At 36.6% G+C, this 9,624-nt stretch overlaps 1 pseudogene; it reads right to left on the bottom strand.

The window, feature by feature from the left end:
• Nucleotides 1-2,579: 2,579 nt before the first annotated feature.
• On the bottom strand, nt 2,580-3,636 carry LOC122733889 (annotated as a pseudogene).
• Nucleotides 3,637-9,624: the final 5,988 nt, after the last annotated feature.

Genomic DNA, 9,624 nt, shown 5'->3' with positions numbered 1-9,624 from the left:
TATATATATGTATGCATGTAAATATATATATAAATATATAAGTGTGTGTGTGTGTAAGTATGTATATGTATGTGGATATATATATATACACACACATATGTACACATCACTGGGCTCTTTGCTAGTATTTTATTTAAATTATTTCTTGCTTCAATAATTGAGCATAGATTTCTTTTTCTGATTTATTAGTCTCAGGTTTGGATATGAGCACTATGTTTGATTCATACAAGGTGTTGGTAATACCTTCTTTCTCAATTTCTAAGAATATTATATAATTCATTGGCCATATATTCTTATTTTTGTGGAATTTACTTGTAAATCTGTCTGGACCCACTTTTTTTTTTCTTTCGGGAAATTATTTGCAATTTTGTTTCTTTCTAAAATTTGTTATTTAGAGCCTCTATTCTGTTTTTAATTAGAATATTTTTATATTTTTGTAAATATTCATCCATTTTGTTTGTTTTCAAAGGTTTGGGGCACATGATTGGGTGTAATAGACTCTGATCACCTTTACTTCCTCTCCATTGGCTAAGAATTGTTCATTCTCAATTTTGATTTAGCTAATTATTTCATGTTCTCTCCCTCCCTCCTTCTTTTTCCCCCCTTTCCCTCCCACTCTCTTTCTCTCTCTGTCTCTGTGAGTTAAGCTAAAGATAATAACTTTACCCATTTGGGGCAATAGGATTAGTATTCTCATGTGAGAAAACTTCCTCTACTAATTCAGGTTTGCACCTCTGAACCTTACAGTCTTAAATACTTGCCTAGAACACTGAGAACTCAAATTACTTATGCAAGGTCACACAATCAATCTATTTTAGATGTGAGACTTGAACCCAATCCTTTCCCTCTCTTTTTACCTATTCTATTGATTTCTTTAAACATTTATTAATTCACTTTATTCATAATCATCGTTGCTTTTCAAAGTTTCTTTTTTCTACTTTTATTTAATTGCATGCTTGTTTATTTAAAGTTTTTCTTCTGTTGCTGAAGCATAAAGACTGCTTTAACTGCAAACCTCATAGTATGCCATGTTGTTTCATGTTTATAAATATCAATTGTTTACAGAATCTTTGACCCACTCATTCTTTAGGCTACATTATTTTTTTCTCCTCTTAAATATAAATGCTTTGTATATCTTATTTATTACAGCAATCATTGACTTATGTTCATTAAAAGATATGCTTGTGGGGCAGCTAGGTGGTGCAGTGGATAGAGCACCGGCCCTGGATTCAGGAGGGCCTGAGTTCAAATCCAGTCTCAGACACTTCACACTTACTAGCTGTGTGACCCTGGGCAAGTCATTTAACCCCAATTGCCACACCAAAAAAAAAAAAAAAAGATATGTTTGTAACATCACATGTCTAATCAATATCCTATTGCTTGCCTTCTCAAGGGGTGGGGGAGGGGTATGAAGGAAGGAGAGAATTTGGAAATCATTTTTTAAATGAATGTTAATTTTTTTATAAAATAGGGAAATATTCAATAAAACTTTATTAAAAGAAAGATATGCTTAACTGTTCTGTTTTTGTTCAAGTGTTGTTTCCTGGCATACTGTTAATTTTTGTGGAGATAGAAAACAATGCTGGAAAATGTACCTACTCCTTAAGATTTATATTCAATGTCTAATTTTTCAAATATTTACCTATTCTTAATTCATATGAGATCATCGTAAAGAGATTAGCACAGTACATAACACATAGTAGGCACCATATAAATGCTAATTATTATTTTCAGTAGGGATAGCTAGGTGGCACAGTAGAAAGAGCACTGGGCTTGGAATAAGGAAGACTCTTCTTCCTGAGTTAAAATCCAGCCTTAGACACTGGCTGTGTGACCCTGGGCAAGTCAGTTTGCCCTGACATTAAGGATAACAGATTTAATATTGATATTGATTCATTATCTAGTATACCTTTGTTTATCTGTTTGTTTTTGTTTTTCTGGAGCCAGCGGCTCATGCCCTTTATTAATGACATTTCAAAAAGGGGAGCCTCTCAAGAAAAAGGGACCCAGGGGGTGGCTAGGTGGCGCAGTGGATAAAGCACCGGCCCTGGATTCAGGAGTACCTGAGTTCAAATCCGGCCTCAGACACTTCACACTTACTAGCTGTGTGACCCTGGGCAAGTCACTTAATCCCCATTGCCCCGCAAAAAAAAAAAAAAAGAAAGAAAAAGGGACCCAAACAAACATCTAGGAACCTTCTTGAATGAGCCCTACCCTATTTATCTTTTTATTCTGAACTTAAATACCAAAAAAGAAACATATCCATGTACACAGGACACAAAAAGAAAACTATGAAAATGTAAATCTACATTTCAGACCACCTGCTTTTTTTTATTTTTTGTTTTTGTTTTCTTTTGCAGACCACCTACTTTTTAGAAAAAAGTATATAATAATTCTACATTTTATCTTCAAAACTGTCTTCCTGTCTGTACTTTCTTTTAGGGGGGGTTGGGGGGGTGGGGAGGCAATGAGAGTTAAGTGACTTGCCCAGGATCACACAGCTAGTAAGTGTCAAGTGTCTGAGCCCAAATTTGAACTCAGGTCCTACTGAATCCAGGACCGGTGCTTTATCCATTGAGCTAACTTAGCTGCCCCCTCTGTACTTCTTTTTCAACTTTCTTCTCAAGGAATGTCTTTTTGCAGGTACATAAGATACATGAAGGAAGCTGTTCCTGAGTGATCTGAACTTCATTAGGCTCTTCTGGTGCCCCCTTGGGTTGGCAATGGGGGCAACACCAGGTGAGCCTCTGAAAACCATTTGGAGGCTCAAAGCGATCCTTCATGATCTGGTGTCCAGCAGGGCACTGCTCTTTCTGGTAAATCAGATGGTGCTGTGGTTTCCCCTCCAATTTTTTCTGAAGCCAACTAATACTGAAAGTCACAACATGATCCAGCAAGGACACAAGGTTCCAAGGAGTTAAGCAAGAACCTAAAGAGAGGAGATGGATTCTGGCCAGGTAAAACTTCATTCTTAATGACGTTTTAAATCTGCTGCTAGCCAGCCATACCTAGGTCAGCAAAGTATCTTTGGTCCAGAAGAGTATAGCAGGCAGGGTAAGCCTGTTTCAAAACTTCCAAGGCTTGCTTTCGATGAACCTCCTGAAAGAGGATATCTGAAGTTGGTTTGACCATTGGTCCCAAGCACCAATATTAATGACACTTGTAAAATGCCAGGAAGCCCTCTGCAAAGTGCAGAACAAACCTGGGTAAGGGGTCCTCCACTCTTGTTGGCTTTTGTGGCTCCAGAGAATTGATTTGATGGAATATTACCCAACATACCAAAATGGAAGCAAAGCCAAGGCCCAGAATTTTGGGAAGGATTAAAATGCTTTAATGGCTGAAGATGAGCAGGAACTTCTTCTCCATCTAGCCCTGAAGTAGATTCAAGTTTATGGTCACTCATCTCTTTGGGGAGGTTCATTTCCTTCTGGAGATGCTTTGGCAATAGAAAACTGTCAGGAAGCCCCAGGCCTTCAGCTAGTCCAAAGTTAAGATACAAATTCTTTCCATGGACCTGTGAATCCTGTAGCCACAGCATCTTAGAGTCTTAGTATTGCCCCCCACTGTGATCACCAGCTGCCCCACAAATGGAGCCACCAACTGGTGGAACTTCCTCAGAGATGGCCCTCCCAGCATTCCCTTACAGAAGTCCACTTGAGATCCCAGACAGGTCGCTGGTGGGTTAAGGGTCCCAGAACTTGGAAAACTCAGGTGAAACTGAACCTAAGAGACTGCACCAGCCACATTCTAGGATCTTTGTTTGGATCCTCTAGTGTACCTTTAAATACAATGAAGGTTCCCCACATTGTCTCTCTCAGTCATATTTCTTTTTATTGCTGCCTTATGTGTGATCACTCCTGTTTGATTTTTTTTTAATTTGGCTAAGAAAAAAATGTGTTCAAAATGAAGGGAAGCCTGAACTTCTCAATTAAAGCCTCCATGATTCTTTATTCTAAATCAGTTTCTTATAATCAATAAATAGTTGGAACTTGCCCTCCTAGCTCATTCATCCTGCAACTTCTATATTATTATTCAAGTTCATTCCCTGTATTGTTGCTGTTACGTTTGTTTATCCCTTCTCTTTGATTTTCCCTCATTCTGCCCCTTTAAAATGAAACAAGAAAAAGGGGATAAGGACATACTAGCCTTAAGTATGTATAGTTTCCATTACTTGGAACAACCTAATCCCAGCCCTCTCACATCCCTCTCTTCTTCCAGATCATGACCAAATCACTGGATATTCCTCTTTCCCCCTATACTTCCCTTTTCATAATTCACCTTATGTTTGTTATTTACTCAATCAAGTCATCCCCATCTCTCTTCAGGTAAGTGATAAGAGACCCAAATCAAATTATTTCTATCATAGGCATTAGACCAATGATTCTTAAACTTTTGGGGGTCATGGACCCCTTGGGCAGTCTGAAAAAAGCTAATGGAAGGGGTGGAGCCAAGATGGTAGAGAGAAGCCAGTAAGCTGCCTGAGCTCTCCCAAATTTCCCTTAAAAACAACATTGAATCAAGGCTCTAAACAGATTCTGAAACTACAGAACCTACAAAAAGAAAGAGGATCACAATCTTCCAAACGCAGATAATTTAAAAGACTTCAGGAAAGGTCAGTATCACTCAGGCAGGGGAGGAACACAGTGCACCTCAGTGCAGTACAGTGTGAAGGGGGTTGGGGCAAGTCAGCAGGAAGCAACTGAGGCCCCTTAATCCTGGCTCAGTAGGCTAGTGGCACAGTGGACCAGTGGTGAGATCCACCAGCACCAGCTGAGAGGGCAGGCTGCCAGCTAGGGGGCCACCCACAGGATGGGTGTGACCAGGCCTGGCCATCCCAGAACGCACAGGGAACAAACCCAGGGCAGTGATAAATCCACAAGCCATAGAGACTTCAGAGCAGAAAGCCAGTGACACAGCCCCTATCTCCCAGCACAAGAAGTTTGAAACAGTGACCCTGGTGCCCAAGGAGTGGACCTCAACTTTAAAAAAAAAATAAGCAGCAAGAAGAGCAAGAAACAAAAAAGAGCTCTCAACATTGAGACCTTCTGTATCTACAGGGAAGAGACAAACACAAACTCACATGAGGACAATACTCTCAAATTGCCTACATGGGAAACCTCAAGAGGGAAGATGAATTGGGCTCAAGAACAAAAAGCCTTCTTGGAAGAGCTCAAAAAGGATTTTAAAAATCAATTGAGAGAGGTAGAAGAAAAATGGGGAGAAAAATCAAAGCAATACAAGAAAATTATGAAAAAAGAATCAGAAGCTTGGAAAAGGAAGCAAAAAGATTGACTAAAGAAAACAATTCCTTAAAAAATTCATTTGCCCAAATGGAAAAGGAGGTGCATAACCTGACTGAAGAAAACAATGCCTTAAAATTTCAAATTGGACAGTTGGAAGCTAAGGACTTCATGAGACACCAGGAATCAGTCAAACACAATCAAAAGAATGAAAAAAAGGCAAGAAAATGTGAAATACCTCATTAGAAAAACAACTGACCTTGAAAACAGATCAAGGAGAGACAATCTGAGAATCATTGGACTGCCTGAAAGCCGTGATCAGAACAAGAGTCTAGACACCATATTCCAGGAAATTATCAAGGAGAACTGCCATGATATTATAGAATCAAAGGATAAAATCATCATTGAAAGAATCCACTGATCACCTCCTGAAAGAGATCCCAAAAGGAAAACTCCAAGGAATATTGTAGCCAAATTCCAGAATTACCAGGTGAAGGAGAAAATACTCCAAGCAGCCAAAAAGAAGCAATTAAAATATCATGGCGCCACAGTCAGGATTGCACAGGAACTGGCAGCTTCAACATTAAAGGATCCCAAGGCATGGAAAATGATATTCTGAAAGGCAAAGGAGCTTGGATTGCAGCAAAGAATATTACCCAGAAAAACTGATCATTCTCTGTCAGGGGAAAAGATGTACATTCAATGAAATAGGGGACTTTCAAGGTTTCCTGATGAAAAGACCAGAACTGAATATAAAATTTAATCTTAACATACAATATTCAAGAGAAGTTTAAAAAGGTAAACAAGGGGAAAAAGTTATTCAATAAGGTTAAACTGTTTACATTCCTACATGGGAAAATAATACCTATAACTCTTGAGAATTGTAATATATATACATATATTTGGGCAGACAGAAGGATTACACACAGAGGGTATAAATACAAATTGTCTTTGATGTGATGATATAAAGAAAAATTAGGGGTTTAAAAGTAGTTTATGTGGAGAAGAGGAAAGGGGAGACAGAATGGGGTGAATTACATCATATAAAGAGGTGAAAAAAACCTATTACAATAGAGGGAAATAAGGGAGGGGGGAACATTGTTTTAACCTTACTCTCACTAGATTTTATTCAAAGAGGGAATAACATACGTTCATTTGGATAAAGAAACTTAGCATATTCTTTAGGGAAATAAAAGGGAAAGGGGGAAGAGGGTAGGTGGAAGCAAATAGAAGGTAGGGCAGAAGCGGGGGAGAAAAGGATAAAGAAAAGGGAGGGGGCTGAGAAAAGAGAGGGCACATTGGGGGAGGCAAGCATAAGAAGCAAAACGTTGGTGAGAAGGAATAGGGTGAAAGAAGGGAAAAGTACAAAGAGGTAAATAGAATGGATGGAAATATACAGCTAGTAATAATAACTATGAATGTGAATGGGATGAACTCTCCTATAAAACAGAAGCAGATAGCAGAGGATTAAAAACCAGAATCCTACAATATGCTGTTTACAAGAAATACATTTGAAGCAGAGAGATACACACAGAGTAAAGGCAAAAGGTTGGAGCAGAATATATTATGCTTCAGCTGAAGTAAAAAAAAAAAAAAAGCAGGGGTAGCAATCCTTATCTCAGGCAAAGCAAAGGAAAAAATAGATCTAATTAAAAGAGATAAGGAAAGAAACTACATCTTGCTAAAAGGTACTATAAAAAATGAAGAAATATCAATACTAAACATGTGTGCCAAGTAGTATAGCATCCAAATTCTTAGAGGATAAGTTAAATGAGTTACAAGAGGAAATAGACAGCAAAACTATAGTAGTGGGGGATCTTAATCTTCCCCTCTCAGAATTAGATAAATCTAGTCACAAAATAAATAAGAAAAAAGTTAAAGGTGTGACTAGAATATGAGAAAGTTAGATATGATAGATGTCTGGAGAAAACTGAATGGGGATAGGAAGGAATATACCTTTTTCTCAGTGGAACATAGCACATATTCAAAAAGTGACCATGTATTAGGGCACAAAAACCTCATGGGCAAATGTAGAAAGGCAGATATAGTAAATGCATCCTTCTCAGATCATGATGCAATAAAAATTACATGTGATAAAGAGCCATGGTAAGGTAGACTGAAAATTAATTGGAAACTAAATAATTTCATTCTAAAGAATGAGTGGGTCAAACAACAAATCATAGAAACAATCAATAACTTCATCCAAGACAATGACTATATTAAGACAACATACCAAAATCTACGGGACGCAGCCAAAGCAGTGCTTAGGGGAAATATTATATCTCTACCTGCTTACATGAGTAAAAAAGAGAGAGAGGAGATCAATTAATTGGGCATGCAACTTAAAAAGCTAGAAAAAGAACAAATTAAATATCCCCAATTAAATACTAAATTAGAAATCCTGAAAATTAAAGGAGAAATTAATAAAATTGAAAGCAAGAAAACTGTAAAACAAATCAATAAAACTAAGAGCTGGTTTTATGAGAAAACCAATAAAATAGATAAACCATTGGTTAATTTGATTAAAAAAGAAAGAAGAAAAACAAATTACCAGTATCAAAAATGAAAGGGGTGATTTCCCCACCAATGAAGTAGAAATTAAAGTGATAATTAGGAACTATTTTGCCCAACTGTACGCCAATAAATTTGACAATCTAAATGAAATGGATTAATATTTATAAAAATCAAACTGCCAAGGTTAACTGAAGAGGAAACAAAATCCTTAAACAATCCCATATCAGAAAGAGAAATTGAACATACCATTAATGAACTCCCTAATAAAATACCTCCTGGGCCAGATGGGTTTTCAACTGAATTCCACCAAACATTTAAAGAACAATTAATTCCAATATTATACAAAATTTTTTTTGGAAAAATAGGTGAAGAAGGAGTTCTACCAAATTTCTTTTATGACACAAATATGATGTTGATACCAAAACCAGGCAGAGCCAAAACAGAGAAAGAAAATTATAGACCAATCTCCCTAATGAATTTCAATGCAAAACTCTTAAAAAAAGATATTAGCAAGGAGATTACAGCAAGTGATCATCAGGATAATACACTATGAACAGGTGGGATTTATACCAGGTATGCAGGGCTGGTTCAACATTAGGAAAACTATTAACATAAACAACCACATCAATAAAAAAATAACCAAAATCATATGATTATCTCAATAGATGCAGAGAAAGCATTTGACAAACTACAGCACCCATTCCTAATAAAAACACTAGAGAGCTTAGGGATAGGTTGTGCTTTCCTTAAAATAATAAGCAGTATCTACCTAAAACCATCAGAAATCATTATATATAATGGAGATAAGTTAGAGGCATTCCCAATAAGATCAAGGGTGAAACAGATATGTCCATTATCACCTCTATTATTTAATATTGTATTAGAAATATTAGTTTTAGCAATCAGAGAAGAAAAAGGAATTTAAGGAATTAGAATAGGCAAGGAGGAAACAAAACTATCACTCTTTGCAGAGGATATGATGGTATACTTAGATAATCCTAGAGAATCAACTAAAAAATTACTTGAAACAATTAACCACTTTAGCAAAGTTCCAGGATATAAAATAAATCCACATAAATCATCAGCATTTCTGTACATGGCCAACAAAGTCCAACAGCAAGAGATAGAAAGAGAAATTTCATTTAAAGTAACAGTAGACAATATAAAATACTTGGTAGTCTACTTGCCAAGACAATCCCAGGAACTCTATGAACACAATTATCAAACACTTTTCACACAAATCAAATCAGATCTAAATAATTGGAAAAATATCAATTACTCATGGATAGGGTGAGCTAATATAGTAAAAATGACAATTCTATCTAAATTGATTTACTTATTCAGTGCCATACCAATCAGACTACCTAAAATTTATTTTGTAGAGCTAGAAAAAAATAATAACAAAATTAATCTGGAAAAAACAACAGGTCAAGAATATCAAGGGAAATAATGAAAAAAACACACAGGAAGGTGTGCTAGCTGCACCAAATCTGAAGCAGCAGTCATCAAAACTATCAGGTACTGACTAAGAAATAGAGTGGAGGATCAATGGAATAGGTTAGGCACAGGAGATACAATAGTAAATTACTTTAATAATGTACTGTTTGATAAATGCAAAGACTCCAGCTTCTGGGATAGTAATTCAGTATTTGACAAAAACTGCTGGGAAAACTGGAAGAGAGTATGCCAGAAATTAGGCATACATCAACATCTTATACCTTATACTAAAATAAGTTCAAAATGGGTGCATGATTTAGATATAAAAAGTGATATCAGAGGTAAATTAGGAGAGGAAGGAATAGTCTACCTCTCAGATCTTTGGAAAGGAGAACAATTTATGACCAAACAGGAGATAGAGGATAGTATGAAA

The sequence above is a fragment of the Dromiciops gliroides genome, chromosome X, assembly GCF_019393635.1.
Source record: "Dromiciops gliroides isolate mDroGli1 chromosome X, mDroGli1.pri, whole genome shotgun sequence".
In the NCBI taxonomy this organism is placed as follows: Eukaryota; Metazoa; Chordata; class Mammalia; order Microbiotheria; family Microbiotheriidae; genus Dromiciops; species Dromiciops gliroides.
The sequence above is the reverse complement of the archived record's forward strand: the minus strand, read 5'-3'. Positions and strand labels throughout refer to the sequence as shown.